This window comes from Artemia sp. Qi Xiang Cuo, chromosome 12, assembly GCF_049724085.1.
Source record: "Artemia sp. Qi Xiang Cuo chromosome 12, ASM4972408v1, whole genome shotgun sequence".
In the NCBI taxonomy this organism is placed as follows: domain Eukaryota; kingdom Metazoa; phylum Arthropoda; class Branchiopoda; order Anostraca; family Artemiidae; genus Artemia; species Artemia sp. Qi Xiang Cuo.
In genome coordinates, this window is record NC_142805.1 from 31,518,378 (window position 1) to 31,540,251 (window position 21,874).

At 35.6% G+C, this 21,874-nt stretch overlaps 1 protein-coding gene across 6 annotated transcripts in view; it reads right to left on the reverse strand.

Moving 5' to 3' along the window:
- Positions 1-21,874, reverse strand: part of LOC148946013 (pseudouridylate synthase RPUSD2-like) — a 323,761-nt gene that overhangs the window by 147,849 nt on the left and 154,038 nt on the right. The gene's annotated exons all lie outside the window — the stretch shown is intronic.

A 21,874-nucleotide genomic window follows, 5' to 3' on the forward strand; every position in this document is an offset into this window, starting at 1 on the left:
AAATTTTTAGAATAACTGCTTTTCAAATTTTAATCTCAATATGTCAGTTTTTATTCCTATTCTCGATCCTGCGGAAACTGGATATAACAAAAAGGTTGCTTTTGATTTTGTAAAACAGTGGAGGATAAATGGCATATTTCCACCTCTTTTATTTGACTCAAATGATCCTGGTTTTGATCAAGATGAACTTTATGATTACCTTCAAAAGATCAAGATATGGGTCCCAACAAACCCTCCAACTCCCCTGAGCACCACCCCAATTAATCCTCCAATAGAACAGCCTCAACAGTCCCAAGTAATAGGATCGCTAATTGACCCTTTTTTTATTAATAACCCCACCCACAAATTCATAAATTTTAAAAATAATTAATTTTTTTAAAAAATTTTTTACAAATTTAAAAAAATTTAGTTTTTTGCAAAATAAAAAAAAAAAAAAAAAAAAAAAAAATTTTCAGTTGTTTTTAAATTGTTGTGTTTAAAAATATTTGAGCCATTTTTTGACCCGGGGTTGGTTCGCTCCTTTTTTTGGGAATCTGGATCCCACGATTATAAATTTGTCAAGTTTAAAAGGTGGATTACTTGTAGTATATACCCCAGGCAAAATAGTAGGCAAAATGGTTGCAGGGTTTGTAGGCGTGGCTCAATTTAAGGAAAAGGGTATATCTATTCTATAGAAGGATGCAAAGATTAGGAAGGTCATTTAGGGTGTCCTTAGAAGCCAGGGATGATGGTGTAGTTCTTGGAAGATTTGCTCTAAATTTATTCAAGGAGTGGATCAGACCGTCCTACAAACGGTATTTGTTAGAGAATAGTACAGAATTTTTTTTTGTTTAGGTGATGCGTATAAGGTTGCAATACAATATGAACAGATAGAACAGATAGTGGGGAAAGGAGACACGTCTTCTTTTTCCGATGAATTTCTTTCTGCGCTGACGAGGGTGAAATTTGGACTCAATGATAATGAGAAGGCACTGCGAGATGGTACTGATTCCTCGCAGGGCGGTTTGGCTACCCAGGAAAAGGGAGCTGGTTTTGCAGTCCCGTGGGATGGTACTGATGCCTCTCGGGATGGTTTTTTTTGTTGCACTGCGAGATGGTACTGATTCCTCGCAGGGTGGTTTGGCTACCCAGGAAAAGGGAGCTGGTTTTAAAGTCCCGTGGGATGGTACTGATGCCTCACGGGATGGGTTTTTTTTGTTGCACTGTGAGATGGTACTGATTTTCTCGCAGGGCGGTTTGGCTACCCAGGAAAAGGGAGCTGGTTTTAAGGTCCCGTGGGATGGTACTGATGCCTCACGGGATGTTTTTTTTGTTGAACTGAGAGATGGTAGTGATTCCTCGCAGGGCGGTTTGGCTACCCAGGAAAAGGGAGCTGGTTTTAAGGTCCCGTGGGATGGTACTGATGCCTCACGGGTTGGTTTTTTTTTGTTGCACTGCGAGATGTTACTGATGCCTCGCAGGGCGGTTTGGCTACCCAGGGAGAGGGAGCTGGTTGTAATATCTCGCGAGATGAGGTTGATGCCTCACGGGATGGTTTTAATGCGTAGCGCTAATAGTTATGTAGAGATATCAACAGTAGTACTGCCATTTGTCGAACCACAAGTTAGTAGAGAAAAACCAAATAGGTCTAACCAGAGGCGTTCCGCAGCAATAAAACCCCGAGGATTTTATTGGGAATAATATCTTAACGTCATTGCAGCATGGTATGATTTTTAAAGTTTCTGCAACTTCTTTTATTTGTCGCTGGTATTTTCAGGATTAATTAGCCTTTCCCGGTCATTCCTTTTGCCCTAATTCAAAGTTTATACATAATCCCAACTTTCCTTGTCCTCATCAAATTCAGGGGTATGGGGAACAAGTCTATTTTAAAATATACAAAGAAAAATGAAGTGTTAAAATATCCAGTTTCCGACTACTGTTGTTAGTGTGGTTCGTTTATACTATGTAAGTTTTTACTTATGCAAGTATTGTATAGTGTTTGTATTATGTAATTGTTTACTAGTTCATGCTGTAGAATGTTAGTAGGCGAGAAGTGAATAATTTGGGAAGGGAATGTTTTGAATTCAATTAAAGTTTGTGGGTTTAATGAGAAGGGGATAAGCCAAATTTGGAAAATTTAACTTAAAACAGGGGGGAGAATCTGTAAAGTATTTAACATCAATTCGAGAAGCATTTCCGGGTATCTCCTTTCTTAGTTAGTTGGGCATTTATGCGTCAACGATAGCGGTCCAGGGGGAGCTCTTGGGACTAAAAGCTAGTCGTGGGAAAGGGGTCGTTCCCAGGGCTGGAACTTCCGTTCCAGGAAAGTTACATTCTTCGCTCATTTCTAAAGGCAGTCCATCTCTCGCCTTCGTCGTAGTTAGTTGTTCTTGTGCTACCTTATTTTCTCTATGTGTATTCTCACGTTATTTAATAAAGACCATGTACCAACGTTTATCGTCTATCTTTGGAATTTACGTAAACCATCACATCTGCCAATATAAAAGGGCATATAGAAAGAACTTAAATAGAGGTTTACAGAGTGGTGACAGTAGAGCTTTACATAGTAATTCACTTGACTTATCAACTTTCCGGTTCAATAAAACTTCTTGATTAATTTCCCTTTGACTGAGTTCAGCATTTGACAACGCTCATCAGTAATAACCAGAATAGATTCCAGGAAACATCTTTTTCTAGGAATTTATCATTCAAAAAGAAAGCTAGGGTGAGACTGACCAGCATATACCGCTTGTGGAGTAGAATTTCGAAGACTGAGAATGCTTTTTCTAATTTGCCAAAAAAAGGTAGGTAGGAAAATTTTAGGGGACATTTCCTGCGGGGAAGGGGGGTATTTTCCGTGAGGAGGAAAGTTTCAGGGGGAATATCTCTAGTCTGATTTTAATTAAGACCACTTGCCTTTTAGGAGTGTGTTCCCATCTTTCGAAAATGAGGCAAATTTTCTCAGGCTTGTAGCTTTTGATGGGTAAAATTAAACTTAATGAATTTTGTTTATTTGAAATGAGCATAAAAATTCGATTCTTTTAATGTATTGTTATCAAAAGTCCCTTTTTAGAGTTTCTGATACTATTAGCCCACGTCGCTCCTTACTTACAGTTCGTTACCATTAAAGGTTTGATTTGCAAGGCCAGATCTTGGACAACAAATTATTCTTGAATCCCAGTTGTAAATACTTTTGCACACAATTTCTGGACTTTTCTTGATTATTTCATAGTTATATTCAACAATATAGGAAGGACGAAGAAAACCTGTTTTAAAGTTCTAAATAATAGCATATTTCAGTTAAAGAAAGATATTAAGAAAGTCGACGGAGACTCGTATGTAGATGTCTTCCCAGTTAGTATCCTTTAGATACCATCCGTTCTTTTTTTTTCTTTGTTTTTGTATCTCGTCCTCTGGACGAGATACATGAACTTGTGTTTTACTGTAGTTGAATTGAAGGCCATATGGAGCGACGAAGCGTTGAGAGTCCAATTGATTCGATTGAAGAATTCGAAAAGAAGATTTACTGCTAGCTGCAATCAAGGCCGTATCCAGGAGGAGGCGGGGGGGGGGGTTATGCATTTGAACCCCCTCCCCCCAAAAAATTTCCAATTCGTAAAAATGTAACAAAAATACACATAAAATTTTTTTTGACACACTTAAAAAAAAATTGTAACCCGTTCCGAAAAAAAATCCTAGATACGGCCTTGGCTGCAATTAAAAATGATCAGGAATCTCTGGTATTTACTAATACACTTGAGATGAAGAATGCTTCTAAGCACAACTAACTATGGACTTAGTCATCTTGCCTTATTAAAACCATTAAATTGTTCAATGGTACACAATTTGTTTTTCACCTCAATAAATATGAAAAATTGACTGTATCAGTTTGTCTTCTTGAATTTTGCAATGCTAATTTTCCCAAGTTCATCGGTTTTGGGATAGAAAATTAGTTGATTGAATTTTTCAATGTCTTTTCAAGAATATATATACATTTTTTTCACGGCCAGTTTTTATTTCTTAGGTTTCCTCGAGTATAACTAAAACGTAAGTTTCTAGTTCTAACGTAAATTCAGTAGATGGCAGCTAGATCAGCAAAAATACTATGAATAAAAAGTCATAAGGTTCATGCAAATAATTTTTTTTAAGATTTCGGGAAGTCAATTAGCAATGACAAATTGATAGCTTAAATTCAAAAATTAGGCCTTTCATTGTGCATGGATTCTTCATTACAGATAGAAAAATGAATATTCATCGCTTCCGACTCCCTGAAAGCCATAATTCTTTTTCTGTCACTGAAAGTCACTAGGCTTTAAATTTCACTGTGGACTAGATCAAAGATTTCTTTTGTAATTCTCTTTGCCTATCAACTTTACGGCCGAGTAACATTGCTTGATTAATCACTTTTTGACTGAATTTAGCATTTAGCGTAGTAACTACGACTGATTCCAGGAGTGCCTTACTCGGTATTTTCACAACCGGAGAAGAAAGTAGAGGTGAAGCGGAGCAGTGGCACTAGCCAGGATAGTGATCAAAATGGAGTAAACTTTACGCAAACCAACTATTATCACATTTTTACTCAGTTTAGTGCTACAAAATTTAAGCAGCGTTCGCGGAGTTTTCTTTATTTTATGAATCAATAACTAAAATAAACGTATTGTATTTTTTAAACAAAATCAAACTCAGACCCGATTAATGATTCGATTTATCGAAGTTATCGAGGGTTGAATTATCGAGAGTCGACTGTAGTTACAAAAGAAGCTTTCTGATTGGTAGTAGTTGAAATCCCAGGCGCAGAGTCCCTGACTCTAGAACTAGATGCTTAACAGTAAATTGTTGAAGTCAAGTACCGAACTTTATGTGTAAACTGAAAGTGTCTGGATACTGAGGTCTGGACAAATACGTATCTAGACATGTAAGCCTGACTAGGCATACGTGTGAATGCTGTGCGTTCAGGAAAATAGATGAAGCAAACCCTAGTTCCGCCTAAAGAGTTGTTTTTTTAAGCGTCTGCTCCAGTCATACTGATACGGCGTACATAGTTCATCTTCTTCATCATGCCAAAGAACCAAGAAAAGGAGAACAATTGCACATAGCGTCTACCAGTCCAGCAGAACGAGCATGGGTCATTCAAAGTAATGGATTAACGTCTGTAGCCAATTTTACCGCACTGAAGAAATTTGACTCATTTAATCAGGAAAAAAGATACTACCATCTAGCGCACTTATACGAGAGTAAATGGTTTAATCTTCAGGCTTCTTCGCCTAATCTGTCACGTTAAATACGGAACGAACCAAGGATGTACCCAGGGGTCCTCGGTCCCGGACCTCCCGAAATCCTAAAAATTACACGAAGTGGTTACTGACAATCACCAAGTTCACGATTCTTAGTTCCATTAGAAGTAATTAATCTAGCTTAGGTTAACAGAGATTAATGCCTACTATTACCGAAGCATTACTAATTGCCCACGGAGAATCATGATGGACGGTTTTCTAATATTACTCTTCTTACGACAAGGAACTTTATTTCACACATGAAAAAGTTTCTAGTCGGGCCTTGTCAAACATGAAAAATGTGCTATTCTCATTAGTTGGATATTCGTCTCCAGGGGAGCTATGAAATTAAGATGAACTCGAAGCATCAAACCAGACTCTTGAGTATGTTTTCATCCCCTTGCTAGCATTTTAACTCTATCAGGGGGCAAGGAGGATACTTAATGAGGATTAGTAAATTTTAAGAAGAGCAGCAGCGAACCAGCTATTGGAAGAAAGATAATTTTCAAAAAAATTACAAACTTAGATGAAATAGCTCTTTTGTATTTTCAGGCTCCAAATTATGGATTTTGGGAACACAAAATGAAAATGATGATGAAGATACACCACTTACATACCGCAGCACCCAAAATACGTTTTCGTAATTTTTTGGCAGCATAAAAATAATATTTTCATGCTTTTCGTAGGATCGGTTTTTTGTTTAATAAATTAAACTATATATATATATATATATATATATATATATATATATATATATATATATATATATATATATAAATCTGCAAAGATCTCAGTATTTTGCTAATAACAAGACTTCACTTTGGTATGAAACTGAGACAATTGTTTTCAGATTTGAAGAAAACTATTTAATTAATTGCAAATTGTAATATACAAGTTACCCTACAGGTCAGCGTAAAACTCAAATAGAAAGAAAACTAGCTGAGCGTAATAACCAAACTCAATGCAGGTATATTTTTAAGGGCCATTTAGATCAATTTTATCATAAGGACCCTTCTTTTACTCATCTTTGTGCTAAGACCTTATATCTTTTGACAAAGAACGCTTAAAAGCGAAACCTTAGCACTACAATCTGACATAGCGTTCTTTGCAAACGTCTTTCATCATTCTGCTCTGATCAGCAGTCTAAGAACAATGATGAGTATATCATCAAAGTTCTCTCATCAATATTCTATATGGCAAACTGATGGCGTCCTTCACATTTTTTGCTAACATCAGTGAGCTTTAAGATCTTAGAACAAAGATGAACAAAAGAACGGAAATCCTTGCAGAAAGATGTTAGATCTTAGATGTAAGATCTTAGTGCAAAAGAACGGCCCTATATACATTCACCCAAGAGAGGCAATTCACGGTTGCAACAGTAGCTACAAAGTACTAAAGGGCGAACCAAAACCCATAATAGCCAAAATTTGTAAAACCGGTTTTGAGAAGAACTGTCAATTGACAAAACTTTTCCAAGTAAAAATATTTTTAAAATGGTACTTTTTTATTCAGATTCAGTTGAAAAGTAATGCTGTTATTCCTGCCTATATTTTCAGTAAAGTGCTAGTTATTCCAATATTTATGAAATAGGTAAATATCACGAGTCTGTTTATTTGAGGTCATTTTGTAGATATGTGTTGCATAAGCTGCGAAGCAACAATTTTAGCACGCTCTAAGTTTCAACTTAAATTTTACTTCCTTCAGGAAAACCTGGCTTAAAAAAATCAGCAGTATCTAAGAAATGACATTTAATTTTTCAGGAACGGCGCTTAAATCTGTAAAAATGTGTATTAGTATCAAAAGAGCAGATTTCCCTAAGATAATAACATTTTCGCTTAGTAATCAGAATTCGATGAAAATTAACAACAAGAAAATTCTAAGTTACTACAGCAAACTCAGTGTGTCGTCCAGTCACCTAGAAAAGACATTCGAGAACGACCTGCATACCATTATATAGGTCTCATTAGGTATAAGTTTTTTATAGGTTTCATTCCTATATAAGAACATTTTTCGTAGCTAGTCTCCTCAACCCTAAAAAGGCACGCGGCTGTACTCACGGCGCGCGGATCCACCCAGAAGAAGGCTCGAAGAAAACGTTAGGCAGTGATAGATGTCGGTTGTACTTACGGCGCACGGACTCACCCAGAAGAATACTCGAAGAAAAAATTAAGCAATGACAGATTTATGCTGTTTGCACCTAAAAGTACTTTTTCTAATATACAGCCCACACAAGAAAAATTCCACGACAGACTCGCTATCTTTTAAATATTGGCGGTGTATTAGTATAAATGCAATTTATACTTTCGACTTTAAAATTAAATTGCATTGGAATTAGAAACAGAAAACCAGCTTTCCATCATTGCACGAAAACGTCAACAGTTCCCTTTTCAAAATATTCACCTGTCAATGCTGAGTATATCTTATATTTTGTCCTCAAGCTCCGAGACTGCAAAGTTTCACTCAACTGTCAAAAATCTATTTACAAGTTGTTGACTAAACTTTTTATCTTCACTTCCAGAAAGTTTCTAGATTGCTGAGTACTGGAAGGTCAAAATAGCTTTCAATTCATTTTTATAACAGTAAAACTCAAAGCTCCTTAGAGCTAGGTTATAAATGATGATTAGAAAAAAGACGAAATATATATATATATATATATATATATATATATATATATATATATATATATATATATATATATATATATATATATATATATATATATATATATATATATATATATATATATATATATATATATATATATATATATATATATACATATATAATATCGATTGCCGTTCGATTGCTGTTATATAGTAGTTTTTTTTAACGTGGAGGGGGCAAATTTGAAAATGAACGAAAAAGAAAATTGTTTTGGATAAAACATGGAACAGAAGGCCACATTTGTAGGTACTCTACCTCAAAGCAAGTTCAATAACTCTAAATTTAATAACTCTAAATTTACATTAACAAATTTTACACAAAGGTGAGAAACTGAAATTGAGGTTTTTGACTGTAAAAAAATATATATAGATTTGCACAAGGCAGGATCCTTAACCATTCAATTTTCCAAACCGGCCAAACTAGTTTTTGCCAAAACCGGCAAAGACGGTTTTGAAAACCATGAGCTTCAAAACAAAAGGGGTTGGACTGACCAAAAGAACGTATTTAGTTTAAGATGAGAAGGATGGGGGATTGGTTGATAAATCGATTCTTATCGATTTCTGATTTTTATTTTTAAATGTCAAAGTCCATCTTTTGAATTATTGCAGCCAACAAATGTCTTGGCTGGTAAGGTAAGCCTCGAATCTTCCTTCAGAATTTTGGTTTGGAATCCATAAAATAAATATAATCAAAATATCAGATAAAAGTGCAAAATCAGATTCCTAAACTGCTTCGTAAGGGTAAAAGAAAAAAAAACTTGTATGAAGGAATAATGGGTATACATGTTTTCTGAGTCAAGCTTTCAGAGGCAACGCTATAGCGTTACCTATAGTAAAGCCACACGGTTCCAATGTTTTATTATTATTAATAAAAAAAAAAACTTCCCGAAAAATAAGTTTTTCAAAGAAAAGTAAAGGCCATTTTAAACTTAAACTCAGCAAATACAAATACCTTTTAAAATTTTATAACAAATGTTTTCTTTTGTATTTAATATTGAAAATAAACATTAAAACTATAGTAAAATTTTGAACTGGAGAGCTTCCAGCAATTAATATAATTTTACATCAAATATCCAGTTTAATTTATTAGCTCTTTTTAAAGTTGTTAAAGACGAATATAGTTTCCCTACAGACAAGTATTTGGATACCGCCTCCTTTCCTAACTGTAAATAAAAAACAAAAGCCTACTGCGTTTAACTGAAAACGGATTATATTACAAATATTTTCTTTTCCAGTTCTTACAGTATTGAAAACAAAAATACAATTACAGTGAAATAAATCCTGTAACCAATGGATCTTTCAACAATTAATATCATTTTCATCAAATATTCCTTTTGATGTTGTTTTTACTTTCCAATACTGTTCAAGGCGCATACAGTTTTCAGTAAAGCGCCAATGACGCAGTAGGTTTTAGACTTTTACAGTGAGAGAAGGAGGTCGTACTCAAACTCTTGTTTGTGGTGATTTTTGTTCGTTTCAAGCTTTATTTGCACATTAAATTTAAGTTTCAGTCGTTTTATGGGGTATGAACTAATTCTCGTGCATATATATGGTATCCTGGTTTACATAGATTGTTTATTTAGTTTCAGTTTGTTTTTAGTCTGATTTATGCTTCAATAGCAGAATATTTTTTTTCGTTTTAAGCTTGATTTTCGTATTTAATCTAAGCATTACTCGCTTTAAGATCTATTCATTCATTTATATTATTACTTGTTGTATTTTTTTGCTATGATTGTTCATTTAATTTTTGTTTGTTTTGGGTTTCATTTATTCTTTAATAGTAATTTCTGGTCATTTTGAGTTTGAATTTTAAAAGGTATTTGTATCTGCTAAGCTTAAGCTCAAAATGACATTTACTTTTCTTTGTAGAACTAAGTTTTCGCAAAGTTTTTTTTAAAATAATTTTTGGTAGTTCTTGATTTCAAAAAATTTCCAGTTTTAAAAAACTCCTTATTCAGATATAGAACTTAAAAAAAAAAATCAAATATTCATATATATGTCAAAACTGAGTTTACGGAGCAGCACCGATGTGACTTAAGGGGCTTGGGTCTACATCGGTATGTTCTTTTCATGATGTTTTAGCGGTTTTAAAAAAAATTTCCGTCTAAAAATGTTCAAAGGATTAGTTTGGAGGAAAAGGGCGTGGGGGGGGGACTAGATTAAGCTTCGGTCTCTTTTCACTCTTATAAAGTGAACTAGAACTTTCTATTTTCAATCAAATGAGCCCTCTCTAAAGTTTATACGAGTATCACTTATATAAGAACCGTATATATCCCCAGAGTATAACTTACAACGCCTATCCCTGGACACTGGGGGGCTATGTCGACCCTGGAGTTTTAATATCTGATGGTTGTACTATTTCTAACAAAATAGTCACCTGAAATTTTTATCGGATGGGTTTATCCATCCGTTAGGCCCAAAGGCGTTGAGGACGGGAGGGGCTAGTTGCCCTCTGATCTTTTTCACTCTAAGAAAATGAACTACAACTTTATATTTCCATTAAATGAACCCTCTCTGAATTTTATGAAGTTTATACGAGCATATCTTCCATAAGAACCATATATGCCCCCAGAGCAATACTTACAACGCCTTCCCCGGCCCTGGGGAGAATGGGGTCGACACATGAATTTTTCTTATGAACTCTGAACTATTTTTAACGAAATAACCGTACGTAAATGTGGTTTTGCTACATGATCTTTGAAATATTTTTAAAAAAATGGCTACCTCAAATCTTTTATCAAATTTATTTAGGGAAAAAGGGCTTGGGGGGCCTAGTTGCCCTCTAATCACTTTTGACTCGTAAAAAGGGCACTAGTACTCTCGATTCCAATCGAATGATCCCCCTTTGAAGTTTATGCGACGATCCCTTCTATATGAAGTGCCTCTGGAAAAAAAATCAATGGAGTGTGGGCGGAGGCTAGCTGCCCTCCAATCACTTTTGACTCTTAAAAAGTGAATTACAACTTTCAATTTCCAATCAAATGAGCCCTCTAGGAATTTTCCTAGATGCGACGACCTTCAAGGGGTCGTCGTAGAAATTTCAAAGGGTGCTCATTCGAATAGAAATCGAGAGTTCTAGTGCCCTATTTAAGGGTCAAAATTGATTGGAGGACTACCAGCCCCCCCCCCACGGCCATCATTCCCCCAAACACATACATTCAAAATGTTGAGATAGCCATTTTGTTCAGCGTAGTTGATTTCCAGATACAAAATATATTTTTGAGGAGGATACTCCCCCAGAACCCGCAGGGCAAGGGTTTTAAGTTATGCCCTGGGGGCATATAAGGTTTCTGTAGAAGGTGTTGCCGTAGAAACTTCAAAAAAGTCTCATTCGATTGGAAATTCAAAGGGATAGTGCCCTTTTTAATAGTCGGAAGTGATTGGAGGGCAACTGGCCCCCCCACCACGCCCAACATTTCCCCAAACACATCCAATCAAAATTTTGAGATAGCCATTTTGTTCAACGTAGTTGATTTCCAGATAGAAAATATTTTTTTGATAAGTACGCTCCCTCACAACCATCAGTGCAAGGGTTGAAAGCTATGCCCAGGGGGGATATAAGGTTTTTATAGAAGGTGTTGTCGTAAGAACTTCAAAAAAGCCTAAGTCGATTGGAAATTCAAAGAGCTAGTGCCCTATTTAATAGTCGAAAATGATTTGAGGGCAACTAACCCCCCTCTCACGCCCACCTTTTCCCTAAACACATCCAATCAAAATTGGAGACAGCCATTTTATTAAACGTAGTTTTAAGTTCTGGAAATTAGGTCTTTGAGGATGACAACTCCTCCACAGCCCTCAGGGCAAGGGTTGTAAGTTATGCCCTGGGGGCATATAAGGTTTTGTATAGACAACGTTGCCGTAGAAACTTCAGAAAGGGCTCGTTCAATTGAAAATTTAAATGGCTAGTTCCCTTTTTAATAGTCGAAAGTGATTCTAAGGCAACTGACACCCCTTCCACGACCACTATATCATCGAGCGCATTCAATAAAAATTTTGATATACCCATTTTGTTCAATCGAGTTGTAAGTTATAGGTATTTCCTGACTCAACAGAACACTTTTGCCACAGCCATAAGGGCAAAGATTATTAGTTGTGTCCTGGCATATGTGGAATTAATAACAGGATTGCTCTTATAAACTTCATAGAGGGCTTAATTGATTGGAAATTGAAAGTTCTTGTTCAATTTTTAAGCGTCAAAAGATATTGGAGGGTAACCAGCTCTCCCTCCCCCCAAACCCTTTTTTCCCAAATGCACCCAATACAAATTTTAAGATAGCTATTTTGTTAAAAATAGTTCAAAGATCATATAACAAAAATTCCGGTGTCGATACAACCCCCCAGGGCCCGGGGACAGGCGTTGTAAGTTATGCCTTGAGTGCATATATGGGTCTTATTAAAGGGATGCTCGTATTAACTTCAAAGAGGGATCATTTAATTGGAGATTGAAAGTTCTAGTTCACTTTTAAGAGTCAAAAGAGATTGGAGGGCACCTAGCCCCCCCCCCCTCTATGACCTTCTTTCCTCAAACCCATCCGATAAGAACTTTGAGATAGCTTTTTTAAATAGTTCAATGACCATATAACGAAAACTCAACACAGCCCCCAGGGCCCGCGGGCAGGTGTTGTAAGTTACGCCCTGGGGGAATATATGGTTCTTATTGAAGGGAAGCTCGTAAAAAATTCAGAGATGGCTCATTTGATTGGAAATTGAAAATTCTAGTTAAGTTTTTCAGAGTCAAAAGAGATGAGGGCAACTAGCCCCCCCACGCCCCTTTTTTCGAAGTGAGTTTCGGTACTTGCCTATTATATAGAACACACTAAAGAAATGAAGTTTGCTGACAATTAAATATGATGAAAATAGAATACTTTATGAGCAAAATTGTGAAGGTCATTTGTGAATTATTAAATTGGCAGCTTCGGCGTCGACTGACCGTCTCAAAGACAAAGAAAAGTTCATTATTAACGCGATTCTTGAGGACACCGGTTAGTTTGCTCTGACTAGTGATAGAATATAGTGTCTCACCATGGATGTTCAAATTAAGATTTGGGATTTGCCAAGGACTAAAGAACAGACATTTATATTTTCCAGGATAAGGGGTTGTCGCCCAAAACAAAACACTGTGTCAATGGACACACCATGACTTTACTCTTACGAGAAGCAACATTTTTGGAAGTGTAACACTAGGTCATGCTTGAAAACCATCAATTTGCGTGTCAATACGTAGTTTTCTAAAAGTAAAATACAATTTGTTTCTGTAGTTCGTTTAATTTATTTCCGGGTTAACGAATTGCCTTCTGTGGCCTGGTGTCAACAAGAGCTAGTCATTTCTAAACAAACGGTTGTCGATTGGAAAAACTATCTCCGTGAAGTGTGCATGTTTTCTGTGCAACAGAAAAACTGTGGGAAAATTGGAGGAATTGGTCATATAGTGAAAACAGATGAATACTTGTTTACAAAAAGGAAAAATAAGGCAGGAAGAATCTTACCACAATAATGGGTGCTTGGTGGAGTGTGCCGTGAAACCAGTGAAAGATTTTTAGTGGAGGTCCCTAACAGGGGAGCAGAAACTTTACTCCAACAAATTAAGCTTGATCTATAGACAGGATCAATAATATCTTCAGATTTTTGAAAGGGCTACAAAACAACTGAGCTGGAACAAGCAGGTTTCAATCATTTGAAAGAGAACCACAAAAATAATTTTGTCGACCCAGAAATCGGCATCTCTACCCAAAAAGTAGAGGGAATGTGGGGTTCAACAAAAGTCGAGGAATAAACGGCACCGAGGTACATCCCGCCATCATTTACATTCATACTTAGTAGAGTATATGTGGCGGGCGGCAGTAAAGGTAGAAGGCCGATTTCATTTTGACGCAATTACTTGAGGACATTTCTGCGTTGTGGGAGCATATTTCTAAGCTGTAGTTTTCACAATTTTGCCAACAAAGTATTCTATTTTCATCATATTTTTTTCATTAGCATTACCAAACTTCACTTCTTGAGGCGTGTTTTATATAATAGACAAGTACCGTTTTATATAACAGACAAGTACCTGAGTTTCTAAACAATTCCACTAAAGAACATCCATCAAATTTCCTTCAACTTTTCAAATTGACCACGCCTCGAGGCTGTAACTGACAATTTTCGCTAACGTGATACACTGTGCAATAAGAAATACATAAAATGTATGCTTTACACCTTTTAAAATACTGGTATTGAGTTATTAAAGCAAATATTTCTTAAGTAATGGAACAGGGGCTCAGAGCCCAGGTTCACCTAAATCTTGCAGTCCATTATGTTTTACACAACCCTTTAGAATTTCTATGCCAAACACCTTATTTTGCCGTCTTTACAACCCCTCGCCCTAAAAAACAAGAATTAAACATACACATCTAGTCAATGTACCCTCCCCCTCCAGGAAATGTAAAATTTTGGCCTAAACATGTAATTTCTTGTATTTTTGCCCTTTGGGAAAAACCTGTGACAGCCCTCCTTTAAAACTGAGACCAATGAGTAGCAAAAATTATGTTTAAGTCTTCTACAAAATTAACTTTTGCTTATGCACTTTAGGTTTAGTGAAACCTTTCAGCATTTTCAGTGTCTCGACAGTGTCGAAACTTTGCATTTAAGTGTCGATCAACATGCCAGAAAGTATTAAAATTTCAATTAAGATAAACATACTCAAGGCCATAAATTAGGTCAATCTAATAAAATCACTCTAAGCTTCCTGAATGTTAGTATATTCGTTTTCCTATGTATTTATCAAATGTTGGCACGATTCTGAATCGGAAACAAGAGAGACAAGAAATTGCAAGCGCCAAAAACTTGGTAGACAAGAATATGGCAAAGAATCCCGGAAATATTGGAAAAAAAAATATGAAACACAAAGTAAGGAAAAACAAATTCAGGATAGTTAGTTAAGTTTTCGATATTTATATAATATATTACATAACCCAATAGATAATTATATAATTCAAGCAAAAAAAACATTTTTGAGGTTTATGAACACACAGAAACATCCATTTAACTTCTCTTAAATGATCTGTGTCCAACTACACTTTATTGTACACGAGCTAGTGAAAATTCGAGGGAATTGCAAAAAGGAGATGGAATAGGGGGTTGGGGGCAACTCACTCTTCAGAAGAGTCAGAGGGACACATGATTTCGTAATATTTTGGAAAACTGAAAAACTTTTGTCTAAAAGTTTCTTTATGTTCTAGGCTCCCCCTCACCCAAAAGAAGATCCTAAGACACCCATCCTTTCAGACTCGAACCAATGTGTAGTTGAGTTTTGCTAACAAAGGGCCACCTAGTTAAAAGTACAGGTTAAAGTTTCTCAAATATTAAAACAGTAACAGCAACTTCCCAACTTTCCAACACTAAGTACTGGAAAAGAAAAAAATAGTGGTCATTATTTTTTTCAAAAAGATTTTTTCTTTCTTTCTTTTCTTTTACTTTTTTTCTGTTTTTTTTCTTTTTTTCAAAAAGAAAAAAAATAGTGGTCACTATTTTTCTTAATTACGTGTTCGGGTGTTAAACATTTCTCCACGGTGTCTAAGCAGGGTTACCACCTCAAGTGATTTATCACTATTTCTAGCAATTTATTATATTGTCTAAATAAAAAATCACTAAACTTACACATAAATCACAAGATTATTGAAGAAAATAACTAAATCAACCAGAAAATCACTCAAATCTAGTGATTTTATTGTCACCCAGTGTCTGAGAGCGTCTTCTACAGTCGTCAAAAAACAATTCATCAGTTTTCATTCAGAAATTGGATCGGTCTCCGAGAGAAAAACCTTCAATATTATCTTAGCATCTCGAATTATATATTGATACTTCTCTAATTCAACTTGCGCTAAAATCACGCTAAGGTGCTGGTGTTGTGAGAATTTCATTTTTTTTTTTTTTTTTTTTTTTTTTTTTTCTTTCCATCAGGTGATAACAATTCACTGTTAATGGTGCTAGCAGTTTTAGTGCCCATAAGTGCCATGTTGAGGCAAAAGAAATCTTATTTTCATCAATTTCGTACGTTCGTTCAATAGGAGAAATCTCCTGTCAACAATATAGAACAAAAAAACTCCTATCATCCTCAAAAAGCACCTAATGCTAATTCTGTCGCCTAAAATCGGCCTTGATTTCAAAAGTAAAATCATGAACAACTTCACCGTTGATATGAACGATCTTGCCTTTATGACACAAAAACATGCAACATTGGTGCATACAGAAACATCTTCACAATTAAGTCGAGCCAAAACCAGAGGCCACGACAAAAGCAAGACCTCTGACACGTATTCCCAAAATAAAACAGTGCGTCTTACGACAAGCAAGTCTTAGACAAGCAAGTCTTAATCCATTGGATCCATTAGTACAGGCATATTCACATTGTGAAAAGTAAGGAAGACTCCCCATGGTTGGGACAAAAGATTTTTCGTACCCCTGATCAGACTACCTATTATCATAGTGCAAATTAAAACCAAAACTAAGAAATAACAGCCAGTTTCACACTGTTATTTATACACATTTTCATCTTTTAACTAAAAAAGTACCCATGAATAGCCATTCTCCTCACAATTAAGATTATAAAAATATTAAAATCATGCCCATCAGTTTCAGACACAACAATATCCATGCAAACTGAGAGCAAGAGAAATTCAACAGGTCTCGGAACAACCGCTCTTGAGGGACCAAATTCACTAAAATAAAACTTTGGTCGAATGCTCAGGACAGGCCGACGTGGCACACTACTGTGGCTATCTTAGGCACCTCTAGACATGAGGGGAACCAAATCTAAGCAATATAAACTATCTGATTCACCCCTATTCACGACTCGTATAGGGCCTCCTAAGTCTGAAGAAGAGGATAGGAAAGATAAAATAACTGCGAAGACCATAGTCCTAGTACGTGTGCAGTAGCACAACTATAAAAAATACAGGTAAACTGTAAGGATAACAACACCCAGAATGAAAGAACAATCGTAAAGCTAAGATTTCTGATGGGGAGTTGGGGACAGACCCAAGGTCAGCACCCTCCGCCCTGCAGTTGTCTCCATCATAAGACGGAAAATTTTTCATGTATCGGAAAATTTCAAGTACTGCGTTTGTCTTCAGCAGAAACAAACTGACTTTAACTTTGAAGAGCTAAAATATGAAATGTCAAGCATACTGTACAATACTAGTCTGAACTGAGCTTGTTATAGTGCCCATCATGCTTACAGTTGATCTTGAATTAGTGTACGCTGTATATTTTTTGGTTAGAACATTGAGTTTTAAACATTTTTGCGGTAAATAATAGTGGAATTAATGTTCAGTTCAGATAACATATTATGAGTTTAACATTAGAGTAAGATAGTAAACCTTGGAAAGGCAACCTTCTTTCTATGCCCTATAGTTCTGTCCAGCCACAACTGACAGCTGATTTCTCAAACTATTTGATACAGCTTAGAAAATGATTTTTTTTTAACTGATGAGAAAGGAATGATGCTTTACATACTTTCCTTGATAGTTTTCGCTCTATTGTCATTCTAAAAGCAATAGCGACAAAAACTTGGGATTTCTAAAGTATGCAGCAAAAAAGAAGAAATATTTACTTCGGTAGATAAATCACTAGAAGAATCATCCATGTTTCTGAGAACTAAATTTAATTTGAGACATTGGATTTTTAGGAAATATCTGTGGCAACATATATTTTAAAGGGTACTTTCCCATTATGTGGACACGTCTAAAAAGTCAAGTTTGGTTATTGTTAATGAAACAAAACAAAATAGGATGAAAATACATTAGTTTATAAACAAATTTGGAATATATATTTGCGAATAGGGGGTGGGGGTGGGGGTAGGGGGTAAAGCATTGTATATATTAAATACGTAACCTAACCTAACATAGGTACCTTCCCCTCTCTAAACCCCAAAAATAACAGTTTAAATATAGTTCCCAGAGTGAGAAACCCCTTAATACTTGTTTATACAACATCAGATAGCGTCGAATCTTTGCTTCTGTCGAGTGTATGCCTCGGGTTTTCGTGACTGGTTTTAAGGTGTCCACATCATGGGAAAGTACCTTTTAAAGTTATTTCATTCCATTACAGGAGACGCCTTTCAAATATTCCATTGAAGATCCAAATCGAAAAAAAAAAAAAAAAAATGTTAACATTACCAGTAGCCTACCACCAAAATCTTTTTCCAACAGCATTGTGACAAATTTTGCTTGCGTGATGCCGCTATGCCTAGAACCCAAATAGCTTTTGCATATATACATCCAACGTTTTAAAGACTCAAGATGATTCTACAACCAAAATCCCCCCTGTCCGCAAGACCCTTTGCTCATCCAAGAAAAACTAAAGCTTCGTGAATCAAGATGGTACAAGGAAGTAAATTTCGACCAGTCAAACCCAGGTGGTTTCCAGGTCCCAACTGGCTAATTTTACTAACTTTAATTTTAAGCAGCTTTTGTGAGCAAGATAAAAAAAAATACCGTTCCAAAATGCTTAATTTTTTATAACCATAGTCTCGGACAACGACCTCTCCTTTGGTATCACCATGGTTGAAACATGCTTTGAGATATAAACCAATATGAGCGTTGCCACAATGGTTGCAGCAGTAGCAGCAACCTAGTAAAGAGCAAACCACGGCCCAACCAAATTTTATAAACGCAAATTGTAAGAAAATGTCTAGTGAGAAACATTTTCCAATGAACGCTGATTGACAAATATTAATTATTACTCAGCTTTAACAACATAGGGACTTTTAATTATTTTATTTGTCTAGTATTGAAAAAGACCCTGTAACCTCTCCAAAATACTGTCAGGTCGATAGAAAAAGTACATAAATGAAATCAACATTGTCAAAAACCCTAGGCTGGAAACTTAAAGTCTCTAACTTTAAAGAACAAGAAAAAACATCTTTTTGTGTGAGTAGCACTGATGCACTTCCTTTTTTCCCCTTTTTCCCCAGGAGTGCTCGTGCTAAAACACCGGTCGTAAAATATTAGGAGAGGGCTCATTTGAACAGAAATTTCAATTTCTAGCGCATTTTTAAGTAACAAAAGAGATCGCATCAGCAAAGTGCCATTTTCTGCCATCTTGTGCCACAAAACATCAATTTTTGTCCAAAGAGGACCAAAAGTCCAGGGAATGTTAATTCTAAGATATCTAATCGAATTGTCATGGTTTAAATCCACTTAACTGGGGATTTACAGCTCACTATTGCGAAAATCGAGGGACATCACATATTACTATAGGTAGTAATACTATTATGTCTCCTCTTTATGTTTTTTTTTCTCTCAGAGGTGATCTTGCTGAATCAAAGATTCAAGCTAAACCAAATATAATCGGAGAAGGGGGCTCACTCAGATAGAAACTCATATTTCTAGCGTCTTTTTTAAGTCATGAAAAGATCGCAACACAAAAAAGTGACATTTCCTGCCACAAAACAGTAATTCAGACCAAATAGGGTTATAACGCCACTAAGTGAAAAATTCTGAGATGGCCAATCGACTGAAAACTATTTAACAGCTGTATAGATAATTTACATCTCCACCTCTAACTCTTCCCCCTGAAATCTCAAGCTTCTTTTGTGGTTTTTCCTAAAATTTTTCGCTCTCCGAAGCCCATAGAGCTTTGGGGAACTTGGACAAACTTCATGCTCTTCATGTATTCTCCAGTTACATAAATTCCATTTATTTTAGCATTAACTTATGTGAAAAAGCTAATCTTGGGTAGTAGGGGGGTTTCAGCATAAGATGGCGAAGATCCATAGAGACAACAAAGAAAAAACAATCCGCTTGATGTGCCATTTCATGTCCAACCTAAATATAATAAATATTTTCGTCGCAAATAAGAAAGATAAGTCGGAAAATATTGTCCTCTGATAAAAATGAATAAAAAAATAACTTATTCAAAATAAGTCCTATTTGTAGGTGCCTAGCAGCTGAGCTATATAGATGGAACATTCAGAGATTTTGAGGAAGTGATACACGAGCTAATTCCATAAAGTTTCGTTCACATGGCTCTACCACTTTCTTTAAATATAGAAGATGGTCACAAAAGTCCTCTGTTAGAAAAGGGATATTTATTTTCTCTCTTTCGCTGTTCTGATAAGCTATGCCTGCTTTTTGTCACTATCACAAATTTCCTCCCAGCGAAATATGCGTATATGTCTGATAAACGACTTATCGCATAGCCCTAAAGAGCCTAATTATACATTTTTTTTTTAAACTAGAGTACGTGATTCTGATGAAAGTCTGTGAAGGAATTCAGGAACGCAAATATAACAAAAGGCGAGATTTCTGCGAGAGTTCTCTTGATACTATTTACTAAGTGAGTGAACCTTATATGTTGCATAAAAATATAATAGTGCCAAAGAACGATACTTCACAAAAACTGAAATTTCTTCAGTTCTGCAAGTTCTCAAAGACAGCGGTGATAATATACGAACATATTTCGAGACCCTTAGCTACATAAGAAAGTTACACAAATTTTGTAGGAAAGTAGAGAGAGAGGTAGAGAGAAAAACTTGCATTCAATGCTTTATTATAGCAAAAACTCATGTTGACTTTGTATTACGGTATTATCTCCTAAGTTAGAAAGAGGTCCTTATGCAAGTTTTATTGTGTATTTTAAAACACAAAAAGAGAAAAATAAATAATTTTGAAGCAACAAAGTTTTTAAGATCTAAGAAAAGAGCGAAGGTGAAGATTAAAACGAACAAAAAATACTTTTTTTTGCAGTTTATGCATAATACATCTGCAAAACTAGCTCAAATAAACAAACCCATGATATTTCAATAAATTTGTAGAAATCTGACAAATTAGCGCTTCACTGAAAACTGAGCTAAATTGAGTTTTATAGAAAATTTAAATTGTAAACTAAAAGAGACCGATATTATGGCAGGGGAAAGATTAATGGGAGCCGGATAAATTAGGTTTTTTATTTTCTGCAGATTAGTCAATGCGTTTTCTACTCCTAAGAAAATATCCTGTTAGGTTTCGTGTTTTCAGTAAAGCACTAGTTTTTTCAGCATTCTACAAATATGGGGAAATATCACGAGTCAGTTTATTTGAGCTAATTTTGCAGATATATGTTGCTTTTGAAATACACGCTCTATCTATCAATCTTTTTATACTGTGAAGCAATAATTCCCAAAACCCTCTTCTGTGGACCAACAATGTTGATAAGGAACTTGAATTTGTGATGATTTGCTTGAAACTTAAAGAGGTGACTAGGCTGGTAGAATCTGATTCTTTTGTTTAGGGCCGTATCCAGGGGCTGCCCGGTTTGAACCGTCTCCGAAATTTTTATCCGTCTCGTACAAAACTAAAAAAAATACTTATGAACAAATCTTTCAACACATAAATCTTGATAATCATTATCCCCTTTTTACCCCCCCCCCTCCCGAACAAAAATCCTGAATACGACCCTACTTTTGCTCCAGTTTTTCCTATAGTAAAGTGGATATAGTTGTACAGAATAAGTATGACTAACAAAAGAATTTCCCGGAAGATTTTTAATTAAAAGCCCTGGATAGCTGTTGTGACTTAAAAATAGCGAACGTGTCTTTTATCAGCGCATTGCTCTCAAAGCTACATTCTGAGCAAAGTCTTTTTACGCGCTGTTTAAAATCTAAGAATAACTCAAACCCCCATTATGCTGCAAGATCAACATTTCTATTTAATATATGTCAGATGTTTGTTTGCAACGAAGTTTAACGATGCAACTATGAAGACAAAGAAATGTGCAAAAACAATATAAATTCACTATTTTGCAGGATACCTGTCACTTGGTATTTTCTCTTGTTGATAAAAGCAATAACACACCGTTTTCACCGCCAGTTGAACCTGGGCAAGATCCAGCCATCGACTAATCGAAACCCAAGATTGCAGGTAACAGTAAAATATTTTTTCGGCCCTCCAAAATCTAAAGCAATCATCTTTTTATCAGAAAAAGGTAAAAATGATACAGAAA